We start from the raw sequence: 27,678 nt of genomic DNA on the forward strand, positions 1-27,678 counted from the left end.
AAGATACGGTATATGGGTGATAGTCTTAATAGTAACGCTGAGAGTTAGGAGAAAATGGACCAATGCTTTCAAAATTCAATTCTTCAATATCTAGGTCTTTAACTTAAAATTCTCTTGCTCTTCCAGTTAAGCATGAGGTTAGGATATTAGGATAAATATAGAGTCCCTGGGACTGCAAGGAGATCCAACCAGTCCATTCTCAAGGAGATCAGTCCTGAGTGTTCATCGGAAGGACTGATGTTGAAGCTGAAACTCCAATATTTTGGCCACCTGATGGGAAGAACTGACTCATTAGAAAAGACCCTGATGCTGGGAAAGATTGAAGGTAGGAGAAGAAGGGGACGATAGAGGATGACATGGTTGGATGGCATCACCAACTCAATGGACATGAGTTTGGGTAAACTCCAGGAGTCGGTGATGGACAGGGAGGCCTGGTGTGCTGCAGTCCATGCGGTTGCAAAGAGTCGGACACGACTGAGTGACTGAACTGTACTGAACTGATGCTTTCAAACATGCAAATCCTCAAAGTTTTTACTTTCAAGCTAGCTTTTTGTAGGAAGGGAGCATATCAAGAGAGAAGATATAGGATCCAGAACAGAAGGTCCACACCCAAGTGAGCTGAAGCAGTTGAGGCAGTGTGAGAGCTGTGCTGTGGGCAGAATTTCAATGAGCTCAGGCTAAAGCAAGCGAGTGAGGGCTGCAGAAGTGTCTCTCCGCGAAATATTAATAAATTAATTAATGAGATTTATGGAGTGCTCATTTGTGAAGAAATATTATTTAAAGTGGTTATAAATTTTTTTTAGAAAATTTGGAACATGGAGGGACTTCCCTGGTGGTCCAGTGGCTAAGACTTTGCATTCCCAATACTGGGAGCCCAGGTTCGATCCCTGGTCAGGGAACTAGATTCCACATTCCACATCTAAGAGCTCACAGGTCACAGCCAAAGATCTCACCACAGACAAATAAATTTTTAAAAAATTAAAAAAAATTTGGAACATGGAAAAGTAACTAACCAAATTCTCAGTGCCAACAACTGAAAATTAAGCAATGAATTACTCCTTCAAGAAATAAAAAGCTGTATAAGGAAAAAGAATGGCATTCTTAGTTAGATTTAGCTTAGTCATGAACATATTTACCTCATCATAATAAACACTGGATTTAACAAAAAATGTTGATGATGGGAGAGAGGCAGAATAAAAGTGGAGGGTGTATGTAGGGGAGACTTGAAGGTGCTGACTTGCATTTTTATATAATAGATTTAGATAATGTCCATGATCAAGAAATCAAGGATCATAGGATTTTGGGTGAAAATCTAATATGGTGGGAAGTGCAGAGTATACAGCTAAAAAAGTGAAAATTGGTTGCTTTTTAGAGTAGGGAGAGACAGGAAAGTCAGCTTCTGATTTGATTGTAAGTCTTCTAGTGATTTTGACATTTTAAACCACGTGTGTGTATGACATTGATGGAAAAAAATTTAAATTTGAAAGAAAAACCCAGAGGCAGTTTTTTTTTTCCTTTCAGATGCATAAAAGAGACAGGTTCAGTTGAGTTGCAGGAGGCATTTACCCGTCTAGGGATATTTCAGAAGATATAGGCACACCTTCCAGACAGTTCCTCCAGACCCTCTGCCCATCATGTGTATTAATAGTAACCATGGTAACCTGACTAGATGCTCTAGTGGCTGAGCCAAAGAAGAAAGGCAAGATAGAAAGATGGCGGATATGTTCTGATATTTGTCTCCTTGGCTCGTCCGTTTTGGCTCCTTGCCTTTATAAAGACAGAGGACTCGAGATTATGATAATAGAGCAGATCCATGTACCTCTTGAATGATCCTGTTTTTAGTCTTTACGACCTGTGGAAAGCTGAGTGGTTAAAAAACAAGTATGGTAAAATGTGGCCGCTAGCACAGCCATACCAACAAAGAATAGCAAGAGAAGAGATAAACCCCAACAGATGTTTTTTAAATCTGACCTAAGCAGGAGGCATTTATTGCTGTCTTTGCTCTGGTGCAGACTAAGGTTTCTGATTTGCACCATGCTGTTCTCATAACATCAAAGTTTCTGCCAACAGGTAGAAAAGCCTTTATGTCTCACTGAGCTGAAAGTTCACAAAGCACCACCTGCCCTGTCTGCATGGAAGCAAAGAACATCCCCATTTTACAGATGAAGAGAGTGAGGTTTAAATTTATTCTTCCCTGGAGCAAAACATTTAATACAGGCACCAACTATGAGGCAGGCACTTTCTTAGGTACTGAGATGGGGAGATGAAAGTCAGATGCTACGTGAACACAGAAGAGGGGGGCTGACTCATTCACTCCTTCATACAGCAAATATTCATTAAGGATTCAGTGCTTAGCCCTGGCTCGATGCTGAAGATGGAGCTCTAAATACACTAGACTCAGTCCTGGTTTCATGAAACTTACTTTCAAGTCTGGTGTACTTGGCTGTGCACTGGAATCTCCTGGTGGAGATTTGAAAGCTCCTGGTCTTATCCCAGATCTCCTGCATCTGGGGGATGGAGGGGGATCCAGGAATTAGTACTTTCCAAAGATCCCCAAGTAATATTTATGTGTAGGCAAGGTTGAGACCACCCCACCCCACCCCCCAAACTGATAAGAAATAAATAACTGCATAATTTCATATCATGGTAAGTGTAATGAAAGAAAATTATAAGGTACACTGGTAGAGAATTAAAGGAGAGAAACTCTGGGTTTTCAGTCTCTACTGATGCCCCCCTGCTGTAGACCACTGGGTACATGGTCTTATCATGAAGACTGGTAGAGCTCACAGGAAGTTAGGGTTTGTAGAATGCTGGAGAACAGCCCATTTGGCTTCCTTGCTAGCAGTGCCTTTTCCTTCCACATTCTCCTCTGGGCAGGTTCCATAATGGAGCATCACAGTCAGACTCTCACTTTATTTCTGCCTGTATTGAAAAGCAGAGCTCGATTAATAGTAGGTACTGCTGCTGATTCGACAGCATAATGCTTTTACGATGACTTCTTTTCTGAGAGTTGCTCTTGAAAGTTTCACTATAGAAATGCTTAGAAATTTTCTAGATCTCTCATGGCTTAGGCAGCGTAACTGATATGCCCTGCTGGTGTCTAGTGTTCCTGGCCTTTAGAATATATCTGGCTTTTCTCCACCTCCATGAATAGGATCAGGGACAAGAATTACTGGAAGCAAAAGCACCTGTCCAGGTGTTCAAGACAGTCCCAGGAGAGGCGGCTTGTACATACTCTGTAATAATCTTGATTCTGAACCATCCCCCAACTTGGCTTATTATTCAGCTTCACAGCTGGATCTAGGATACCAGACAGCATTATCAGGGTCTATCTTTCTCCATCTCCTTTTCTGCCCTCTTCTCTGTCTTGGGTTTATTTTTACATATGAGAAAGCATAAAGCTGGTGAGCAGAGTAGCTGGAATTCTTGCCTAGGTCTGTACGATTCCAGAGTTCATGCCCTCGTCTTCCATTACAACATACGGCCTTTGGAAACCCTTGAATTCCCCTTCTTCAGAGTACAGTTCCCTGCGGGGGCTGGCCTGCAGAGCTGAACATCGCCAACAGCACCCGCTGCGAGCACTTTAGGGACAACACCCTCTTAAATCCGTTCCCTCCTGTCCTCCCTTCCCTAGATGGAGTCTCCTCCTGCTCCCAGCCCTGAGTACTGGGCAGAAAAGAAGGTGCTTTCCTTTCACCAAATGTAGGCAACTACAGATCTCAGGATTCTTGTTCCCAACAAATTGCCTGTGTCTGGTCCACCTTCACCCAGATCCTTCCTCTTGTGTTATACGCTCTTGTATTCAGTTAATAGATTTTCAATCACTGAACATTTATGGAGCAATAACTCTGAGCCAGAACCTCTGTTAAGTGTTGGGATTAAGAGAAGAATAAGGTACATGTTCTATGTCTTCCATGAGCTCATAGACTGCAGGAGGCAGACAGCTCCTGTGACTCAATCAAAGATGTGTTGGGAGCATGAGACAGGCATGGCTATTGCAACTCAGGTGACTCAGGCATGGAGTGTCAGTGACACATTCTTGGAAAAAGAGGTAGGAGTATTGGGCAGTTAATTCCATTTATCCACCCATGAAGCATCATTCTATCCATCTGACAATTGCACTTAAATCCATTTGTGCCTAATGAACTTTGACTGCTTAGTGTGATGGCTTCCCCAAGTCTTTATGGGTCTTCTATGGGTCTTTGAGCTTCCCTGGTGGCTCAGACGGTAAAGCATCTGCCTACAAGGTGGGAGACCCGGGTTCAATCCCTGGGTCAGGAAGATCTCCTGGAGAAGGAAATGGCAACCCACTCTAGTATTCTTGCTAAATCCCATGGATGGAGGAACCTGGTAGGCTACAGTCCACGGGATTGCGAAGAGTCGGACACGACTGAGCGACTTCACTTTCACTTTCTTATGGGTCTTTACAGTCTTCTATGGGTCAGCCTCCATGCCAGACATAGGTGTAGGAGGGAACACACTACCTGGGAACTTAGAGTCTATGGAAGTCAGGTTCCTAATTGTGTGGAACATAATAGTCACCAGGGGAACATGTTAACAACACAGATCCCCAGATCTCACCTCCAAAAATCTGGCTAATTAAGTCAGGAGAGCAATCTTAGAACCATCAGTTTTGAAACACCCCAGCTGGATTCAGGTAGATCACACTTTCAGAAGCATTGCTCTCATTGATGTCAAGTGGCCTTGAAAGATGAGAAGTTAAGAGTTAGGCTAGACCTTCCAGGTAGAAATGCAGCATTAAAAATAACAACAGCAACACCCAGGAGTGCAAAAGTGCAGGGGTGTGTTTAGGGAGGGAGAAAGGTTTAATGATCAGGTAATAAATACAGCAAACAGAATTCATGCAATCAGTGGGCAAGGTGAACTGAAAATGCTGAAAGGTAAATAGAAGCTAGGGGTTTGAGATTCATGATGACGAGCTTTGACTTCATTTTATAGGAACTGGGAGTTATAGAGGTATTTTTTAAAATATTCATTTATTTATGTTTGGCTGTGCTGGGTCTTTGTTGCTATGCGTGGGCTTTCTCTAGTTGTGACGTGTGGGCTTCTCATTGCAGGGATGTCTCTTGTGGTGGAGCACAGGCTCTAGAGCTTGGGTTCCGCGGTTGTGGTGCACAAGCTTAGTTAACCACGGCATGTGGAATCTTCTTGCACCAGGGATCAAACCTGGGTCCTCTGTATTAGCAGGCAGATTCTTAACCACTGGACCACCAGGCAAGTCTGTAGAGCTGATTTCTTTAATTGTAAAGAGCTGGTTTTGTTTTAGTGTTTTTAAAAATTCAAGTGTAGTTAATTTACAATGTTGTGTTGGTTTCAAGTTTCCAGCAAGGTGATTCAGTTATATATATATATATATATATATATATATTCATTTTCAGATTCTTTTTCAATATAGGTTATTATAAGATATTGAGTATAGCTCTCTGTGTTATGTAGGGGCCCTTTTTGTTTACCTCCTTTATATACAGTAGTGTATATATGTTATTAAGGAGTTGGCTTTTAAAAATCCCCATGAAGTTACACAAACTGAGGTCTTAGTCATTTTCTAACTTACATGAGCTTTGGCGTCTTTATCTGTGAATGGCAGTTTTCTTCATTCTGGAAAAGCCACATCCATCTTCTAGAGTAATTTTAGGAATTTGATGATATTAAGTGGCCTAGAGACATGGTAAACAGCAGTGTCCTTCTGGGTAGGCACAGCAACTGTGACCATTCCCATTGGAAATGTGGGACTCCAAGGACAAGACTAGGTGAGGTGCTCACTGAACTAAGCGACATACAAAGTAAGACATAAAGTTGGGGGTATGGATCCTGCTGTCAGGGTTAGTTTGTGTAAGGAGGATGAAATTAAGGAAAAGAGAATAAAAATTGGGGGCACCTATTTCCACACAAGGCTCAGCAAGTCTTCAAAATGACTTTAGAGTTACTAGTGACAAGTATCTCTAATACAAACAACCCCAGCAAAAAAGAAACAAAAAAAAGACTCGCTCCCAGCCCTGACCTCTGCACTGTCGTCTCATCTTTATGTCATCCTTCTCCCTGCCCTGTGACTCTCCTCAGTCCTCCCGGATCTCTGCTTCAGCTGCCTCTCCTTATAGCAGCTGCTTCCAGGAAGGTCCTCAAGGGGCAGTGGGCAGGCACATGCTGTCTCTAGTTTCTCTGGCCACTGGGGGCAGGACAGTCACCCTGGGCATCTCTTGCACCGTTTGGCTTCCAGCAGCCCTGCCTTTACCAGCCTGGGCCACCTCTTCATGGCCAGTGCCCTGGGCTCTTCTTCCTGTCGGCGGGGCTCTGGCTTCTGGAAACAGCATCCTCACTTGCAGGGTCTGCTTCTCTCACTAATGAACGCGTTGGGCGGGTGCCTAGAAGTCTACTAAAGTTGTTGATTCATCATTTTTTTTCTCCCTCTCCCTTAGCCTAGAGACTCCAGCCTAATCACATTATGTTTGGGTGGCTGCACCCAAGTGACTCAGTGAAAGAAGGAAAACCTGGAGGGGAGAGGCTCTGGCTGCAAGACCCTTAGTGCAATCATTCCTCCTTCCTCAGAGTTCAGGGGGCACCTCTGTCAGCCCCATAAAGCATGCTCAATGATGAGGGGGAGGTGGTTCTTGCTTCTATGGATCCACAGACTGGTGGAGGAGACGTGAGTGAGTGAGTGGATGAGCACAGGCATAAATGAATACATTTACGTAGACTGTAGTGGACACCGCTGGATGTGTGTCTTTATTTTTTAAGTTAATTTTTTTTTATTGGAGTGATTTACAATGCTATATTATTTTCTGCTGTCCAGCAAAGCATACATACACACACACACACATATATATACACACATACATAAATATATACCTATATACACTCTGCTTTAGATCCTTTTCCCATTTAGGTCATTACAGAGTATTGAATAGAGTTCCCTGAGCTATAAGGTGAGTTTTCATTAGTTATCTGTTTTATCTATAACTGTAGAAGGCTCTTGAGAGTCCCTTGGACTGCAAGGAGATCAAACCAGTCAATCCTAAAGGAACTCAATCCTGAATATTCATTGGAAGGACTGATGCTGAAGCTGAAGCTTCAATACTTTGGCCACCGGATGCAAAGAGCCAACTCATTGGAAAAGACCCTGATGCTGGGAAAGATTGAAGGCAAGAGGAGAAGGGGGAGACAGAGGATGAGATGGTTGAATGCATCATCGACTCAATGGACATGAGTTTGGGCAAACTCCAGGAGGTAGTGAAGGACAGGGTATCGGACACAACTGAGTGACTGAACAACAACAAATATATAGTAGTTTGTATATGTCAATCCCAATCTCCCAGTTTATCTCCCCTCCCCTTCCCTCTTGGTAACCATATGCTTGTATTCTACATCTGTGACTCTAGTTCTGGTTTGTAAATAGGTTCATTTGTACAAATGAGTGTCTTTAAAATACACAAGGTAACATTCCAGGGTGATTCAGGGAGAGAAAAGATGGTCTGAAATTCCAGCCAATTCGTGTTCAGTTAGAACAACATGGACAGGCCAAAACAGCCAGGGTGATTGGGATGCTCCTGGGATTTACTGATGAGAAGTTCTGGAAACCTCCCAAGCATGAGTGATGCGAAGTTTGAGCACTCTCCACCTCATGGAGTTAATTGATTCAAAGACTTAGAAGCCCCAAGAGGCTAATTGCTGGCAAGAACTATGTCCACTTTCAGCCTTCAGAGATCCTATAGGCAAGGAGTAATATTCACAATGTAGAAGCATTCACGAGAGAACTAATGGATTGACTGAGGGGAAGAGAAGATAATTAAGGGGTGGAAATAGTCATCAGTAAAAGGCTAAGAAGTCAGCTCCAGCAAGAATGAGAAATCAAGAATAGAGACACACGCCTTCTAGGCCCTGCCTGTCAAGAGCAGAGGTCACCAGATAGGGAAGAAGAAAACTGGAGTGTGTTAAGGGGGAGAGTTTCTCAGTATCACAAGCCCCTGGAGGTCCCCCAGGAGGAAATATTTCAAAATGAAACCACATTGTTTTCTTCATGAATGTTACTTTTATTCAATACTCTTCTTCCTTCAATAACTAACTTTCATTTTGGGTTTTTCAAGGAGTAGTTACAGATATTTTTAATTATTGCATATTTTTTTAAAGATGCTTATTTTATATTTTTAGTTTTTTCACATATTTTAAACTTTTTGCTGAAGTAAAGTTGATTTACAACTCAGCGACTAAATAGCTACAACAACAATCTCATCATAACGGCTCCACCTAAACATAATTCTCTCCCAAAGACCCCACTTCCACGTATTGTCACACTGGAGGTTCAACATGTGAATCTGGGGGGGAAATAAACATTTGTGCGTGTGTGCTAAGTCACTTCAGTCATGTCCTACTCTTTTTGACCCCATGGACTATAGCCCGCCAGGATCCTCTGTCCATGGGATTCTCCAGGGAAGAATACTGGAGTGGGTAGCTATGTCCTCCTCCAGGGGATCTTCCTGACCCAGGGCTTGAACCCATGTCTCCTGTGTCTCCTACATTGGCAGACAGGTTCTATACCACTAGTGCCCCCTGGGAAGTCCACACAAACACTCGCTCCATAACAATTAGGAAGGGGTCTAGTCTACCCTCTCTGGACACCAAAGTCTTAACTTCAGTTGTCAGTGGAAGCCATCTGTTTCTGTCATCAATCCATAAGGGAACATATAGGAATTCGTCAACATAGGAAGATAAAAATACCTCCCAAAATTCATCAATTTACCTTGACTAAAATCAAACTCATCAGATTACCTAAACTTAATTTGCTGACAATCACTCAGGCTTGACCATATACCAGGCACTGCGTGGGGGGTTTTATTTAAACCATATCATGAAATGGACTCAGTGCAGCTTGTTAAACAGCGAAATGAAGCATATATCCATGCACCCCTCACGTTGCGATCCTGGCACTGCCCATGATTCCCCATGCTACACTCCCAACCCCAAACACAAGAGAATGAGTAAGACTCCTGGTTCCATGTGGCGGAGTCAAATGTGTCCTTCCTGACCCCGCTCAGCCTCTCTCGTTCATTCTCTCAACATCTACTTGTTGGGCGTTGTCTAGCAACAAGCACTGTCCAGGGCACAGGACACAGCTGCGAGTAACCCAGGCAAGGGTGCGAGGTCCCACCCTCAGCTGGCTCAAAGTCTGCATGTTTGTAAACCGTAGTAAGAAGAAAAGTGCACGGAAACAATGACAGAAACCAAACCATAGCACAATGCATCAGGCTTTTCTGGGAAGATTAAACCTCTAAACAGACAACTCCCAAATGAAGCCAGATTTAAATTCATTTTCATGGCCTGAGACGTGACTCACCCTCCATTCCCCCCATGCCCTGTCCCACTAAACTGGGGCTCCACTGTGTGGGAGACACGCAGACAGGTCTTCAGTGACCCTGAATTTGTATGCTTTTTGTCATAGATGTGAAATCAATGCTGGAGTGGAACATCATTTTCAAGTGGAAGAAAGATGAGCGTCAGGAAAGAGAAGTGACTGATGAGGGGGAAGAAACACATCTAAATGATCTATGAGAACATGTATGCAATTATTTATGAAATTCTTGGAAATCTTCCGTTGCTAATGAAAGATAAAAGGAGGAAACTCGTGAAGCTCATCTTCAATGCAAGATAACGTCATATTTTCCATATACAATTCTTGGAGAAGATTGATTAGTTTCACTTTTTGAGAGCTGTAGAATTTTAGAGGAGGGGAACTTAAGCTGATTTGGGGGATGAAGGCAAATTCTATGAGGGGACCTATCTTTGCTTTAAGTCCATAAATGGAGGGCAGTATTCTCTCATGTGTTCTGTTCAAGCAACATGATTTTCTTTTTTAACTTTTTATTTTATATGGGAGTATAGCCGATTAACAATGCTGTGATAGTTTCTGGTGGACAGCAAAGGGACTCAGCCATACATACACATGTATCCATTCTCCCTCAAACTCCCCTCCCATCTAAGCTGCCACATAACATTGAGCAGAGTTCCCTGTGCTATACAGTAGGACCTTGTTTGTTGTCCATTTTTAATATAGCAGTGTGTACATGTCCATCCAAAACTCCCTTGCTATCCCTTGTCCCCCTCCTTCCCTCCTGGCAACTCTAGATTCATTCTCTAAGTCTGTGCAAGCACCATGCTTTTTGTAGTTATAAAAAGATTGGTCAGTTTCCTCCTCTGACTTAGATAATTGGAACATTTCTTTAAATGGGGTCGAGTCCTAATTCTGGCCTTACACCTGCAGCAGCATAATCATGACGTATCTTCTGGCTTTTCTTCCATCAGTCCTAGCCCTTCTCACTCAAAGACCTTTCATGAATCCACTTTGCCCATTTTGTCCCCTTCTCAGGGGTCTCATTTGAGGCCCCCCAAATCTGACTTCAACCTACTTTTCTGCCATCATTGTTTGCTGCCTCTTCTATGACAGTGTCCATGGCAGAGGAGACCTGAGTATTTGACTGGTTGGAAAATTCCTCCTAGCTTCCTTTGGGGGTCTTTGTGTGGGCCTCCCTCCCCATATGAAGCCTCCTCACAAGCTCATTTAGCACCTGGATATTTTTCTATGATTTGTTTGGTATCTGTGTTGTGTCTTGTTCTTCTGGCTTTCAACTCAAAAGTACACTTTTTGAGGATGGTCTTTTCCTCCTATAGGGTCCAGATAAAAATGCCTGCAGCAAATGACACCACACCACCATTTAAAAGAAATGCCCAAGATTGCAATAAGACCAGATTGACCTGAACTTTAATTACGTGTTTGACTTTGGGCAGGTTGTTTTCCAGTCATGAAGGCTCAGTTTCCTCATCTGGAGCATAAGTATGATAGCTTCTGGCTGTATCCTTGCCGTAATCAGGCAAGAAATCCAAAGTATTCAGTGTGTGTGGAGCAATTCTCACTGAAAAGTACTCAGCACCATGCTAACGGGTGCCTGTGGTCTGCTGCCTTCTTCCACATGTCCTCATATATAAACGAATTAATCTTACTCTGGGAACTAGTACTTTACCTATAATACAATCTCCAGAATAAAATTTTACATTAGTGCATTTATTAATTTATCAATTTATACATTATTTATAAAGAGGAAATTTATTACTTATTGTTATTATTTATAAAGAGGAAAAAATTGGTGTACAAAAAATAGAGGAGGGGTGTATGTAGGCTGCAAAGTTTTCAAAGAAGAGGAGCCCCAGAGCTGAAAGATCAAGAAAGTGCATGGAGGAATCTGATTACAGAAGGATTTGAAATGAAACCGTGCAGCGGAGGAGCCGGCACGGGCTCCTTCTATCCTCTTCCAGCTCAGTCTGTGGAAATGTCACCTCGCGGGAAAACCCAGGGAGTGCTGATGCTTTGAAGGGTTTTCAGAACCTTCTCACCTGCTGTGAGGGTGGGGCTGACGGAGGCAGTGAAGAGCACATCAAAACCCCCAGCTGTCTGGAGCATCAGCCAGGCAGGGGTTTCGGTCTGGCTGGATCAGTTTTGATAATCTCGAAGCAAGAACTCGGCCATTTTGCTAGCTCAGGAAAAGACCCTAAGGTTTTTCACCAAAGTCAAAGCAGAAATAAAGACCTTCTCTGCCTGACAAGGAAAAGAGTGGCCCACAAAACTCTGGGCAGGGCTCTCTGTAAGAGATGCCAGGGGCAAATTTGGGAAACATCTTGTTTCCATAGTGGCTTCCCCTCTCATATTTAGAGGACAATTCAGCACTGAGGTGACGGCAAGCCCATGGGAAACCGTGTGGTATTTTTTGAACAATGTAGGGAAGGAACCCCATCCAAAATATCACCTTTATTGTTGATTTCCATCATTAAAAGTCATGCCCTTGATGCCTGAGTGATTTATCAACTCACTTAATAGATGTGTTTATTTATAGCAGGCTGCACACCATAAAGAATTTTAACTACCTTTCCAGAACCTATTTACTGTAAGCTAAGACATAAAGAAGAATTAAAAGGGACCAAATAAAAATAAAGATAGAAAGTTTCAAAGAGAGGTAAAAATCACAAAGGTGATAGGCATAGGGTATATACAAGTGCTATAATTGAATCTAAATTTTTTCTCAGGGCTGAGAAAACAAAATAGAAGATATAGTCTTCCTACTATTGTTACCATCAGGGAGGAAAAACTTGTATGTCAACATAATAAAGGCTCTGAGAAGTCTTGCTGCAGATAACAACAATAGAAACTTAATAACAGACATTTGTGGTTCTATGTTTCAGTCACTTTTGGACGAGCATTGCATGTTATCTCATTCAATCTCATAATGACACAAAGCGTGGGGCGTGGATGTAGTCATTTGGCACTTGGGACTCCAACTGAGCAAGATCCCACGAGGCCTTGGCAAGGTAGGGGGTCAGCAGAGACAGCCTTCCTCCATATCTTCTTCTTTAGCTCCTCTCTGAAGTACCTAGATAGTAGCATCTGATGCACATCTCTTGAGTTGTTTTGCAGATGTGAAAACCCACCACCAAACAGAAGGTATTAACTACTTGATGACTATGAGCTCACAGCCCCAGGCCTCCTGGAGCCTAAAAACTGATAATGCTAACCTATGTGACACCACCCTGTTCCCTCACTACCCGCCAATCAGAGAACTGGGCACTAGCTGATCACAGACCCTGCACACTCCCATCCCCGCCAACCTGGTTTTTGAAAATGCTCTGCCAAAACCCTTTGGGGAGCTCGGGGTTTTTTAGGGCATGGGCCACCTGTCTCCTTGCATGGCTCTGCAATAAACCTTTCTCTGCTCCAAACTCTGACTTTCAGTTTGTTTGGCCTTATTGTGTTTCATCACACGTGGAGCTGACGGGTCTGCTCGTGGGTTAAACGCATAAAATGGAAAGCTCATCCAGTGTCATTGTCTTTTTTCCGTGTGTAGCTTTCTGTCTAGTTTCTGTCTGCTTTTGATCATTCTCCGGTACTTCAGGTAGCTGTTTTAGGCATGTTTTGCTTGTGTCTGTGTCTATGCTTACATCTATATCATCTAGATTGATCTATCTATCCATCTACTTATCTGTCTAATCTCTAGAGGGATATACTTATTATCTATGGGAGGATTGGTCTAGTGTGACCTGTTTCACCATTATGGAAGCAGAATTATAAAACTCAATTTTCCTGAGCAATAAAATGATAGGTCTAAGCCAGGAAAGGTCTAACTATGGCCACACGTTTGTTCACTTATCACTTACGGCTGCTTTCTAGTTCTCACAGCAGAGATGCATATCTGCAACTGCTGCTGCTGCTGCTAAGTCGCTTCAGTCGTGTCCAACCCTGTGCGACCCCATAGACGGCAGCCCACCAGGCTCCGCCATCCCTGGGATTCTCAAGGCAAGAATACTGGAGTGGGTTGCCATTTCCTTCTCCAGTGCATGAAAGGGAAAGTGAAAGTGAAGTCGCTCAGTCATGTCCAACTCTTAGCGACCCCATGGACTGTAGCCTACCAGGCTCCTCCGTCCATGGGATTTTCCAAGCAAGAGTACTGGAGTGGGGTGCCATTGCCTTCTCCGATATCTGCAACAGAGATGTGCAAAACCAAATGGTCTGTAAAAATCTAAAATATTTACTATATGGCCCTTTAAAAAAACTTTGCTCTCCCTCAATCTACAGGAATGAATGAACTACATACCCTGGGTACGTGCATGCTAAGTTGCTTCAGTCATGTCCAACTCTTTTCAACCCCATGGACTGTAGCCCACCAGGTTCCTTTGTCCAAGGGATTCTCCTAACAAGAATACTGGAGTGGGTTGCCATACCCTCCTCCAGGAGATCTTTCCCACCCCAGGGATTGAACGCACATCTCCTGCGTCTCCTGCATTGGCGGGCAGGTTCTTTACCACTAGCGCCACCTGGGAAGCCCATATCCTGGGTAATTATCCATAAATATCATTTCTTGTTAATAGGATTTTGAAAAAGAATTAGAAAGTTGAATGTTACTTTTTCTGGGAAGAATTTGGGCTAGTGCGTGTTGTTGCTTAAATGAAGATCTGTTTGTGTTGATAAACTGAACAAGGCTTGGGGTTAAAATTCTTCACCAGGTTCACATAGGTGGGGAGGCCAGGCCATGAATCAGACGTGGGGCCTCTGACTCCAAGGTGTGCGGCCTTCCTCCCACACCTGCAGAACTCCCTCAAACCGGGAAGAAAAATTCTTCCAACTCAGCCTTTTGCGAAGCTTTGTCGAGACAGAGCAATTAAGATTCTGGCTTGAACTGCTAGATGCTCTGTTCTTTTGAGTCTTCTTCGGGCTCAGAATTTCTTAAGGTCAGAGGCCAATTGCTAGTCCCCTCCTTCCACTTCCTTCTTTGTCCACGCTCCTCTCAGCTCTCTTTTAAGATAGATGTGCTGGCTCCGAGCCTTCAGCATGTCCCTTCCCACTGCAGCCAGGGCTGCTGTGAAAGGTTCACACTACACTCTCCTCCACTGGGAGAGTAGCACTAACATATAAAATAGCTAGCTAGAGGGAAGTTGCTGTATAGCACAGGGAGCTCAGCTCAGTGCTCCATGATGACCTAGAGGTGTGGGATTGGTGGGGTGGAGGGGAGGCTCAAGAGGGAAAGATTATACATATACATACCGCTGATTCACTTCGTTGTACAGCAGAAACTAATATAACATTGTAAAGCAATTATACTCCAATAATAATAATAGTAACAGTAAATACTGATAAAAAATTTTAACTGAAAAAGTAAAATAAAGACAGAATCAGTATTTTAAAAAATGATTCACACTACAATTCAAGTATGTTTCACATGATACCTGCCAAGCTATAAACCCTGCTCATCTACCTGCTGAAACATCATCTGCCTCTCAAATTGGATAAATGACTGCCCTTTTTCAAATCAAGCATTTTGTCCCAATTTCTTCATTCTGACAAAGCTAATACGTGTTTTTCAGACCAGTGGGCATGTGGCAGAAATTACCACTCCATTTCTTGGCAGTCTTAATTCTTCTTCCAGAAATGTGTTTCTTGATACGAAAGTATTATTTGTAATTTGTTCCTCGGTGAGAGGCAGTGGGAAGCAGAAAGGGGAAGAAAGAGAGTGAGTGTGGTGCTAGTGACCATGATTTTACCGACAAACAAGTGTAAAGCTGGAGGAATCTCAGATCAAATCAGGGAACGGGGCCTGATGGAGGGGTTCTTGCATTATTATGTGTGGGAATTGTTAGTGTTTGTTGACTGACTCTGTAATTCTTGTTTGTTGTATCCTTTTGTGTGTGTGTGTGTTCCAAAATACACCTCCAGTCAGGAGCTCTGTTCTGAATTTCAGTCTTATACATACAGCTAGCAACACAGTATTTCTGCTTACAGTATCATTCAAAATAAACAAGCGAAAGAAAGAATGGAAGGCAGGAAGGACAGAAGGAAACATGAGTTCATTCCCACTCTTTCAAACCTGTTCCACTCCTTTTTCCAAAGCCCATTTTTGGAACAAGGGCCTGAAACATTTAGGACTGAAATACCTATCCTTTAGGTTCTGGGAATGGTGATGGAGGTGATTTAGTTACTAAGCTAGGTCTGACTCTTTTGTGACCCCATGGACTGTAGCCCGCCAGGCTCTGCTGTCCATGGGATTTCCCAGCAAGAATATTGGAGTGAGTTGCTGTTTCCTCCTCCGGGGGATCTTCCTGACCCAGGGACTGAACCCACATCTCCTACATTGGCAGGTAGATTCTTTACCATCTGAGCCACCAGGGAAGCCCCTCATCTACCATGTAATTTACTTAAGTATTATTTATTGTCTGTCTGCCTTCTCCGAAATGTAAGGTCCATAAGTTAGAATCTTTATTCTGCTTACTGATGTACCCTAAGTGTTTAGCAGAGTGACTGTCTAGCCTATAATGAATGTTTGTGGGGACTTCCCTGGTGGTCCAGTGGCTAAGACTTCACCTTCCAATGCAGGGAGTGTGCAGGTTCGATATCTAGTGGGGAGCTAAGATTCCACATGCTTCTAGACCAGAAAACCAAGACAGAAAACAGAAGCAGTATCGTAACAAATTCAATAAAGATTTTAGAAATGGCCCACATCAAAAAAATCTTTAAGAAAGAATTTGTGGCGTGGATGAATGAATGACCTCCTTCTGTTCTTTGTCCAGTCACCGATACAGCCCACGTCTCTGCTGCCACTTTCTCCTCTCCTCCCGTCCACTTCACCCTTGACCTCCACTGATGCTGCAGGTGGTCTCCCCTTAGAAGCCCAGGGCCACCTTCTTTTCCCGATGCTCTGCAGGTACCACCCCACCAGTTCAGAAGAGGAAATTGTACATGTCCCTTTACGTACTAACCTGACATGTACATCTGTAACCTTTAGTTCTTCCAAGGCACCAATAATCCAAGTTGGCCGCAAATAGGATTTTACATGACAATTTAGAGGCGAATGGTGTGAATGGCAATTACACACTCCATGGGGTCAACTTTAAGTGAAATGTCCAACCTCAGTCACTGATGCTAAGCACTCACCAGTCATTCCTGATACACAGGACATTTCTCTTTGCTGGGTCCTCTTAGGCTCCAACTCCTGGCTTCTCCTTTTATCCCTTCTTGGTATGGTGATTATTCCCTGCTTTCCTCTCTTTGCTGGGTTTTCAGGATCTGCTGAATTCCCTCCATTGGAACAATCATAGGACAGCCCCCCAATTCATCTTACGTTATTGTCCAGAGTCATTTTATTTTCCTTTTTTTTGCAGTCATCACCTTCCATTATGTCACTCTGGTGTTCAGAAGTAGGAAGTCATTGCGGTTTTGCTTAATCAAACCTCTATTGTGTTCAGATATCCACCCAATGACATGAGGAATAATAGGAACTTCAAAGTTCCAACCTTGTTTTCTGAGTTCTGATTTCTGTAAGGGCCAAGCCGAATATTTATCCAGGGCTCCTACCCTTCTCTCTAGGGGAAAAGCATCAGTGGGGCCCTGGCTAGATGAAGAATGCAGGAGTGATGGATTTTCATTTCTTTCCTTTATATCGGTGGTTTTTAATCCTAACTGAACACAAAGAGTCACCTGGAGAGCTGTTGAAAATCTTGACTCTCAGGCCACGCCCAGATCAATTAAATAGAAATCTGAAGGGTGGGGACCACTTTGCAGTTGGGTTGAGAGCCACTGTTTTACATTTAAAGCAACTGTAAAGTGGGAGCTTTCTGTTTTAGGGGTGTGAGACTGAAGATCAGAGAAGTCTGCACGGCTAGTTCCTTACACTCCGGATTCCGTGCTCTTCCCATGAGAAGCAAGGCCTCATCTCATCAGGGAGTCAGACATGGAGACGATTCCAATACAACATGACAGTAGACGCTTTGTAGGTGTTTTGCAGTCATAGAGGACAGACCATCAAACTTCACAAGGGAGGTCAGGAAAGGGGCTTTGGTGAATTATTTCCTGCTTTAGGGCAGCCTGGGGATGTTTTGTTCTAGCCTGGTTTTACCTGGATAAGCAGGTTGAGAAGCAAAGGGAACTGAGAACCTAAGAGATGAATTAATGCAACCCTTCATCCCCCAAGGGAAAAGTCCTCATCAAGCTCCCGATGAGCTTGTAATCCCTCTCCTCTCATTAACCAGGGAGGGAATTTTCCCTGCTCCTGCTTCTGTTCTTTCAGGATGGCTCATTAGCCACTGAGCGGTTCTCCTTCCCCAGGGGTCTGCTTTGAGATGACTCCATCAGGCTTTCAACAGTGCAGTTAGGCTTGGGTCTGACTCTATAAATGGCCACCTGGGAATATGCGGAGAGTCAGTGGGACCAGGGTCTATTTACTCTGCCAGCAGGTTGGGGAGGATGCTGTTAAGTTCTGTGGAAGACTGTACTTTCCTGGCTGGCTTTGTTTTGTGTGTGGGGGTGGGTTTGATGCAAAAAGAAAGAGATGGTATAGCAGAGACAATGTATCCCGTTTTATTTCCCTGGGCCTTGGCACACAAAGACTGCATTCCCCTGTCTCCAAGACCTTAACTCAAGGTCATGGACTGAATTTTGGGGGTCAGTGGGATATTTAGAGATGTTAACTATTTCCCAGCCAGACTCTTAAAATGACCCCACCCGGCACTCCTGTTTTCTCCTCTCTTGCTACAATGACTCTGCAAGTTGTATGTTGAGCTAGCAGAATATGGACCCCTCACAAAAGAACTGAACCGAAGAATTCAGGAGGCCTGAATGGACTTCACCTGTGTACAGTTAAGGCACTGACATTGAGGTTTGTCTATTACAGCAGCAAGAGATTACCTATCCTGAATAATATATGTAGACATAGTTTAACTCCTATGTACAATGTAAAATATAGATTGGAGACAGAAACGTAAGATTTAAAAAATGCAACTTGCAAAATAAAGGAAAAAATAAGGATCAATGACCCAGGGAGTAGAAATTCTGAATTTTTTTGACAGCTCATTTTTATGTGTTTTTGAGACTAACTTTATAGGCTTGGTGTTTCTAATTTATGCTTGTACAGTAAGCTTTGAATAACATCTTCTGGACTACTATCAACTAGCTTAAATCTCAGGTTCACTTTTCCCATGAGCTCAAGGATTCAAGTTTCAATAGCTCTGATTTGTGAGCCATTTCTGTTGGGGATAATTGTTGAAAAAGGGTATTAGGCAGCTTTCAGAATAGCAGCTCCATCACAGCAATGTAGTAAATAAAGGTATGGTTTCACTTTGGTTTCAGTGTGGAAATTTATTTCCCCAGACAGAAATAATGCCATTATCACTCATCTTGATACCAAAACCAGACAAAGATACCACATAGAAAAAGAAGATTTCAAGCTAACATCACTGATGAACATATATGCGAAAATCCTCCACAAACTACTGTTATCTGTATCCAACAATACATTAAAAAGATCATACACTATGTTCAGGTGGGATTAATCTTGGGGATGCAAGGATTTTTCAACATCCACAAATCAAGCAACATAATACACCACATCAACAAATTGAAGAATAAACACCATATGATCATTTCAACAGATACAGAAAAAGCTTTTGACAAAATCAGCACCCATGGACTTTGACATCTCCAAGGTGTTTCTCCATCAACTGCCCTGTCAAACATCCAAGTGACTCTTGTATCTGGAGCCATGAGGGGACCTGAGAGGTTGAGTCAGAGCATCCAAGGCATAAATTAGGAAATGCATTAAAGGTGAGCTGCCATCTACGGGGTCGCACAGAGTCGGACATGACTGAAGCGACTTAGCAGCAGCAGCAGCAGTATCACAGGGAAGCAGGGCTAGTGGCGGGAGTTAAAGGGAAGGACTTCTTCATGTGAACGTTATCTACAAGAAAGCCAGAATCATATTTGAAGATTTTGTGAAATGTGAAAAGATGAAATCACTGAGACGTTTTTAGTAAGTTAAGGTTATGAATACTATAGGTTCATTAGAACAAATAAGTGTCATTGAGGTCTGCATTTTTTGATAAATTTTTGTGTATTTTATTAAAGTACAAGTGTTTGTTAGGGTTGTCCTAGGACCCCTCTAACACTTCTTCCCCACTGGGAATTAAGTTTCGGCTGAGAATGTTCCTATCACTGTGATTCTGGAAACTTACCTTTATGGAAGGAAAGTGCTGATTTCCTTTCAAATTCTTGGTCTGTAGCTGAGAAAATTGTTTTCTTGCTCCTTCCCACCCCTGACAAGTTTGTCGTGCCTCTTCTGCCTAAGAGCTTGGGACACAGTCGTGTTTGGATTAAGAGCCTTTGTAAAGCCTGCATCTGCTTTTTTAAAATGGCAAAGCCAGTTGGCCTGTGTCCTTCATGTTCACACGATTCTGCTTTGCTTTTAGCAATGGAGTGTCACCTCCTTCAACAGAAAGTGTCATTATTACCCCTTCTTCTTGACATCTTCAAGTGATTTGATAGCCTATTGGATTTTGTCTCACTTATGAGCAATGACATGCACCTGAACACACCTTCTTTCTGTTCTGATGTGCGTCCTCTCTGGGGAACTTTGCTTCGTGACAGTCATAGGAGAACCAATTTGAAAGAAGAGATACTTGACATTACCGCAGAAACTTCCTGGAGAGTCTGGGCATAGACAATCATCTTCTCACTTTGTCTTAGATAAGTTGACTCAGATAATATTTATTGTGGTTCTGATTTTTTTCTTCAAACTTCAAAGACATGGGCTAAGGCAGTCACCCTCTATGTATCAGAGGATTTACAAACATAATATCAGGCATTGCTCACAATAATAATCTTGCCCTATTGATGTAATTATGGTAACCTCGTGTTGTGAATGAGGAAACGGAAGGCTTTGAGAGGTTGAAGATCTAACCCTCTATTCAGAGCCTCTGATTAAAGCCTCAGCAATTGAACAAAGGACAACAGCACTGCAGCTTTGAAAAGAGTGCCACAGGTCAATAAATAACAATTCTTCTTATTTTCATTGTTAGTTTTTTAAAAATAATTGTGTGTGTTTATTTATTTTTGGCTGTGATGAGTCTTCACTGCTGCCAGGCCTTTTCTCTGGTCGCGGTGTGCAGGAGCTACACTCTGGTTGCAGTGCTCAGGCCTTCTGTTGCAGCAGAGCACAGGCTCTAGGGTGTGCAGGCTTCAGCGGGCTCAGGAGTTTCAGCTCCCGGCCTGCAGAGCACATGTTCAATAGTTCAGGTGCACGGGCTTAGTTGTCCCAAGGCACGCGGGATCTTCCTGGTTCAGGGTTCGAACCCATGTCTCCTGCATTGGCAGGCAGATTCTTCACCATGGAGCTACCAGGGAAGACCTCACTTATTAGTTTTAATGATGCCTGCTTCATGTGTCCCCATCTGTACTAGTTAGAGTAAAAAGTACTGCTGAAATATTGGGTGGGGCCAAAAAGTTTGGTTGGAATTTTCTGTCACTTCATATGGAAAACCCAATTGAAATTTTTGGCCAACTCAATAATAAGGACAGTGATGATATGGTTTAAGGCACAAAGCTGTTTACTTCTTTCTCATGGAATGGCCCTGGGAAAGCATTCTGTTCAGTGGTACCTTTGTTCCACATGGTTATTCAGGGATCCAGGTCCCTTCCATCTTGTCCTCCCTTCACCTCATACAGCCCAGTCCTCAACTGCCCAGGCAAATCTGGGCAGCCGTCACGCCCCAGCTCCTCCCAGTGCAGAGGAAGAAGAGGTAGATTCAGGAGACATCCGTCCCTCCTAGGTACCAATGGAAATGGCATTTATCACTTCCACTGTAGTCTAACTGGTTGTGTTGGAGTACACTCATGAGTGCTGAATGAGAGAGAATTGATTCAGGGGGATAAGAAACAGTCTCCGCAAAAATACCATAATCCTAAAATTTGTATACCTGCTCAGTTGCCCAGTCGTGTCTGACTCTTTGCAGCCCCATGGACTGTAGCCCACCAGGCTCCTCTGCCCATGGAATTTCCCAAGCAAGAATACTGGAGTGGGGTGGCATTTCCTCCTCCAGTGGATCTTCCCAACTCAGGGATCAAACCCATGTCTCTTGCATCTCCTGCATTGGCAAGTGGATTCTTTACCACTAGTGCCAACTGGGAAGTCCCATATACATATATGCAGACACAAAAATGTATATATTCCAGCAGTATCTGAGTGCTCCACTCATTTCTTCAGAGTGAGTTAACTTTAGAATTTATTTCCTTTTTTTAAAAAAATATTTATTTATTTGAGATTTCCCTTGTGACTCAGTGGTAGAGAATCTGCCTGCCAAGGCAGGAGACATGGGATAGATCCTTGATCCCGTAAGATGCCACATGTCAAGGAGCAACGAGGCCTGTGCACCCACAATGTTCGAGCCTGTGTTCTAGAGCCCAGGAGCCACAACTACTGAAGCCTGTTGGCCTTAGAAACTGTGTCCCGTCACAAGAGAAGCCCTGGCAATGAGAAACCCACGCACCACAACTAGAGATTAGACCTTGCTAATACACAACTAGAGAAAAGCCTTAGTAGCAATGAAGACTCAGCACAACCAAAAATAAATAAATAAAATTATTTTTAAAATATATGTTTATTTGGCTGTGCTGGGTCTTAGTTGCGGCATGTAGGATTTAGTTTCTTGACCAGGGCCTGAACCTGGTCCCCTGCGTTGGGAGCATAGAGTCTTAGCCTCTGGACCAAGAATGTCCCTAGAATTTACTGTCTTTATGTGTTTTGCTTAGCACTGGACTGAAGTCAGAGTAACTCTTTAATGATTTGTTGAAAATGTGACTGAATATAATTTAGAATTCGCCAGATGCCTACAGTTTCCTTCTCTTAGTTCACATTCCCAGTTGAACACAAAAGGGGACTGTGTGACTATGTAGATGAGGTAGGGCAGTGAATCAGTGCACAGAGAAGTTAGCCTGAAACCGAAGTCTGATGGGCCTCCCTGCCCATCAGCAAGATTAAAAAAAGAATTAGTACAGGGGGCCACCTCTTGCCTCTTCCTGGTAGTAGACCAAGCCCCATGCTGTGGGGGGAGATTGGGGAAGGGGTGAGAATGCAGTCCTGGCTATTTCTGAATCTACAGAGTCAGGGACCCCATTTCTGCCTCTTAGGGTCACAGTTGTTCACCAACTTATTGCCACTTTGATGGACTGTTGCAAAAAGTGTTAGTCATTCATCATGTCCAATTCTTTGCAACCCCATGGACTGTGGCCCACCAGGCTCCTCTGTCCATGGGGTTCTCCAGGCAAGAATACTGGAGTGGCTAGACATTCTCTTCTCCAGGGGATCTTCCTGATCCAGGGATTGAACCTGTGTTTCCTGCATTGCAGGTGGATTCTTTGCCATCTGAGCCACCAGGGAAGCCCCAAAGGTTGGGGCAGAAGTGTACTGAAGTTAAAAAATATATATATTTCTTCCTGACCAGCCTTTCCATTGCAGAGAAAAGGGGATTCTGGTAAAGGAAATAGAGAGAAGCTTTGAGTGTCAGCAGCCTGGAGTTCAAAGCCAGACCTATAGCCTCTGGTAAGACAATGGACATTGCTAAGACTTTGCTTCTCATCTTGATAATGGGCATTATAGCTACCTTTCAGGTGTGTTGGGAAATTAGATTATGGACATACAATTCCTGGCAAAGAGTCTGGCTTATAGTCAGGTATAAATTATAGCTGTTAGAATTGTTACTACTTCACCTTTCTGCATTTCCCCAAACTTTTTCAATGAATATGAATTAGCCTATTCAGTGAATATGTTTGGTAGTATAAGAAGTATGTATATGCACCAAAATAAAACTAAACCTTGCTAGGCTAACTACATACCTTTTTCTATGAGGGGCAGTTCTCGTAGGGTTGTATTATTGAAGGGGATTTGAACTTGGCTTTCCTTCCTTCCTTCTCTCCTTCCTTCCCTTGTTCCTTCATTTTTTTCTTAACTTATATTCACTCACTTAAAAAAAATTGAGGCAGCTGTATTGTAAAAACAAACACGTGCTAACATGGTTTACACATAGAAGACCAGAAGTATCTCAAGCGATGAGAAAGGACAGAATCCAGAACATAGGTTGAGATTCATTCACTCATCAAAAATTTCAACTTTCATTGATCATTTTATCCATAGGGAAGGAACAGGGGAGTGGAGGAATCAGTCTCTGCCTCCCAGGAAGCTGCCGTTTAAGAAGAGGCAGAAAGTCATTAAAAATACTTACTGCCACTTTCAATACAGGCAAAGTCCAGCACTTGGGATGACAACTGAGTGCTAAAAATGTAGCAGTGTTTCCTGGTAGCCGAGGCAAAAATATGCACAGAACACAATGAGTTTGGTCTTTCCCTGTATCTGATAAAAAGAGCAAATCCTTCCAGCAAGAAAGCTAGCCTGGACTCACACTGAGTCACTGGCTCACCAGGACTCTTTGTTAACTGTGCTTGTGCCATTCATAAAAATCTCTAATTCAAAAGGGGTAGTTAAAACCCGGTCTGTCATCATAGAGTATGTTATGCAAATGCTGTGCGCATGGGAGGGGTGGAGTGGGGGTCATCACATTTAATTAAAAAAAGAACAATAATGATTTCATTCTAAGCAGTCTCATTTTGCCTTTGAAATATCTTAGTCCTCCCTCTCTGGGCTGTCTGTGCCCCTAAGCTGGTTCTCATCTCTCTCTAAGCTCCCTTTGCTCTTGTGATGCCTGACTTTCTGATTTTCCAGAGCAGCCCCTTTGCTGCCCTTGTCTGCCTCTTTATCTCTCAGTTATCCTCAGTAATGATTCTTGGGTCTGACTACACAACCTGTTGTCATTCTCTAGAGTTGATTCTCTGTTGGGGCTCCTTTGAGAAGAGCTGGCTCGGTGAAGAGACTGGATGAGTGGGCACACGTGGACAGGCAGACCTCCTTTGGGTGTGCCCTGTGGCTTTCTTTTCACGACTACCCACTCTTGTTAGATACCAACTGGCCTCTGACCAACCTATCAAGTCAGAACTATTCCTGACATGTGCAGAAGGCTTTGCAACTTGCAAAGCACTTCACACATCTCAGACATGCTAACTTGGTGAGATGGTACATATTTTGAAATACTGCTTTTCCCCACTTAATTTTACATCATAAGTATTTTTCCGTTTTTTTCCTTTGAAAACCTCAATTTTAAAGGTTTCCATTGTATAGAGATATAAATATTTTAAGAGATAAGAAAGAATGAATAAATCTCAACCTTGTATTCTGAGTTCCATTCTTTCTCATCTCTTAAGTTCTCAACTGTTGGACAATTAGGGTGTTTCTAGCCTTTCTTTAGAAAACTACATTTATAATCTTTACACAGAAATCTAGGTTGCACATCTCAGATTGTTCCCCAAAGTTGTAGCCCTACCAAGGGGATTATAAAGCATTTTAAGATTCTTGAGAAGTGTTGAATCTTTGCTTTATTGGTTATATTTTCAAGTGGGTTCCTTTGAAGATATTTTAACAATACCAAGAAAGTGTTTGTCTAACTGGATATTATGAAAGGATTCATTAGAAAGATACAGTTCAACTAATATAGAGTCAAATGCACATACATACACACAAACATGCACACTCAGTGTTAAGTGTTTCTCACTGAGGAATTGGTAAAATGCCTACTCAAGTGAGACCAAGGATATTACCTGATCCTGCTAGAAGCCTCTTCTTTAGCTGTTTGCCTCTGTATTGAATATGAATTCTCTTCCTGTTTAGTTAGTCTCATGTTCCAGGTCAGCCTGTGTTTTGACCCAGTTCCACGTTGGGTCAAGGATGTTACAGTGTTTACATAGACTGTTCTCTCTGTGCAGAGTACAGACTCTCCTGCTATTGCCCTTCGCCAGCTCCATTCCTAACTTGCTGCTGCATTTGTCTGTGCAATGACAGAACACAAGAAGGCCTGCCACCTTCGGAGAAGGCTCTGCAGAATGTCTGATCCTCTTGTTTTGTCTTTGTAAATACTTTCTTGTGTCCTATGGCTCTGTGTGTCCTGTGACACTTTTCACTGATCCAAATAACCCACAGCTATGTCCTGAGCACTTCTGTCCCATGAGTTTCCATTCCTTCTAATATAATAATATAATCCAATCACCCAGTGGCTTGTTGTTCACTTTTTCTCACACTCATAGTGCTTTGCTTGTGTATAAACAGAGTTTTGATTTTAATTATTTGTCTAGCTTGGTGTACAGGAAACTTTTTTATATTTTCACAGTGATGTTGTATCTTACTAGATTTTGTAATACTGAGACATGGGTGATTTTTCTATTTACTTTCTGTCATTTATTAGCGATATCTTTTCAAAATGTTTTTTTAATTGTGTAAAAGTCACAGAATATACAACATACTATTTTAACCATGTTTAATTGTACAGTCCAGTGGCACTAAGTACCTGCAGTTTGTTATGCAACTCACCATCACTCACCTCCCGATTTTTTTTGCCTTCTAAACTGAAACTCTGTCCCTATTAAACACTAACTCCCTCATTTCCCCTTCCCACCCCCTCCAATGGCCCCTGGCACCTACCAGTGTTCATTCTGACTCTATGAATTTGACTTTTCTAGGTATCTCATATAAGTGGAATCAAACAGTATTTGTCTGCACCTAAACCCCAATACTTTGGCCACCTGATGCAAAGAGCTGACTCACTGGAAAAGACTGATGCTGGGAAAGATTGAGGGCAGGAGGAGAAAGGGACGACAGAGGATGAGATGGTTGGATGGCATCATCAAGTCAACGGACATGAGTCTGAGCAAACTCTGGGAGATGCTGAGGGACAGGGAAGCCTGGGATTCTGCGGTCATAGGGGCGTAAAGGCTTGTACATGACTGAGCGACTGAACAACAATAAATGTATATTACAATACACGTTTGTAGGACGTATTAGTGATATCTTTTTACCAGCTGCAAGCATGGGTGCCACATGAGTGTGCCCTGGATTGCAAAGCCAGGAGTCACCCCGGGAGGGGAGTCAAGGAGGCACTTCGAGAGATAAAGATGTCAGTGCCGGCACCTCCTGTTTCATAGGGGAAAAAAACACAGCGTGTTAGAAGCTGAGGGGAGAATTTAGCTTGTATGTTTGGAATCTGTAACAAGATAATTTGTTCCCTGAAGACAGTTCTGTAAGAAAGAAAGTCAGTCTGAGTAGAGGAAACAGATTGCAAGGAGGTAGATCTCTTTGCTCAAGTGAGACAGTTGGGAAGGAAGCTCTGGTGGGACCTAGTCATTATGAGCTGGGCAAACACCACCTCCAGCTGGGTGCTTACTCAGGGCTAAAGTCTCTGGAGACAAGCCAGGGGTAGCCCCCCTGGGCTGCCAAGTGAAGATGCCACTCAGAGCTGAGGGGAAAGGGTTAATTCAGCGGAGACTTTGCCGGCTTCTGTGGAGAAGCTGAAGGGAAAACCACAAAGAGGAACTCATGAGCCGTCATGAAAGTTTAATTTGGTTTCGTGAAAAGGGAAAGACTCGTATCCGCTCCTCCTGTCTTTATTAAAGTAAGGATGAGCCCTTAGGACGAGGGTGAAAGTGAAAGTGTTAGTTGCTCAGTCGTGTCTGACTCTTTGTGACCCCATGGACTGTAGCTGGTCAGGCTCCTCTGTCCATGGAATTCTCCAGGCAAGAATACTGGAGTGGGTAGCCATTCCCTCCTCCAGGGGTGCAGCTAGGTAAAATCATGACCCCAGACATTGAGCTCTGCGTGTGTGTGTGTGTGAAAGAAAGAGAGACTGAGAAAGAGTCCCAAAGGGAAAGTCTAAGGGAGGACCAAACTCAGGTTCTGGTGGGGCAGGGAGATTTCTGACTCAGGCCTCATATTCACAAATGTCCTCAAATGGGGCCTTTTCTCTCAGTGAACTTGATGCTCTTTCACCAGGGTTTCTCAGCAGGTCTGACTGAAGTCAATTTCCTCAAGCAAACTACAACACTCATTGGGGCCTGAAATATTGCAAATTCATGTTTTAAAATAAACTGTATAATTATTCTATGTAAATCATAATTATATTGCTTTGTAATTTTCTCCACTAAAAGTGTTAATTTATTCCAAGTCAACATTTAAAACAGGCCACAGTTTTTGTAAGCCTGTTTTGGCAGCTTTCCATCTTTTTTTGATGGAGTGAGAAACTCTTATATGGGGTGTAGCCAGGACTGCTAAGGTGACCCCGATTTGAACCAGAACCCAAGTAATAACCACATCAATAATGAAAGCAATTGCTAATAATAATAGTGATAATAATAATAGTAACAATGACATAATAATAGCAGTTACTCATCAGCTCTCTCCTAGGTGCTATAGTACATTATTCCCGTTAACA

At 43.0% G+C, this 27,678-nt stretch overlaps 1 long non-coding RNA gene across 1 annotated transcript in view; it reads left to right on the forward strand.

Moving 5' to 3' along the window:
- The window catches only part of LOC145511189 (uncharacterized), a 42,430-nt gene extending 16,194 nt beyond the window's left edge, over positions 1–26,236 (forward strand). Inside the window, exons 6-8 of the long non-coding RNA XR_014057606.1 lie at positions 127–325; positions 22,830–22,913; positions 25,934–26,236. This is a non-coding gene — a long non-coding RNA (uncharacterized LOC145511189). The remainder of the gene's footprint in view (positions 1–126; positions 326–22,829; positions 22,914–25,933) is intronic.
- The last annotated feature ends 1,442 nt before the right edge of the window (positions 26,237–27,678 follow it).

Source organism: Giraffa tippelskirchi, chromosome 6 (assembly GCF_054371585.1).
Source record: "Giraffa tippelskirchi isolate mGirTip1 chromosome 6, T2T-mGirTip1v1.2.pri, whole genome shotgun sequence".
NCBI lineage: Eukaryota > Metazoa > Chordata > Mammalia > Artiodactyla > Giraffidae > Giraffa > Giraffa tippelskirchi.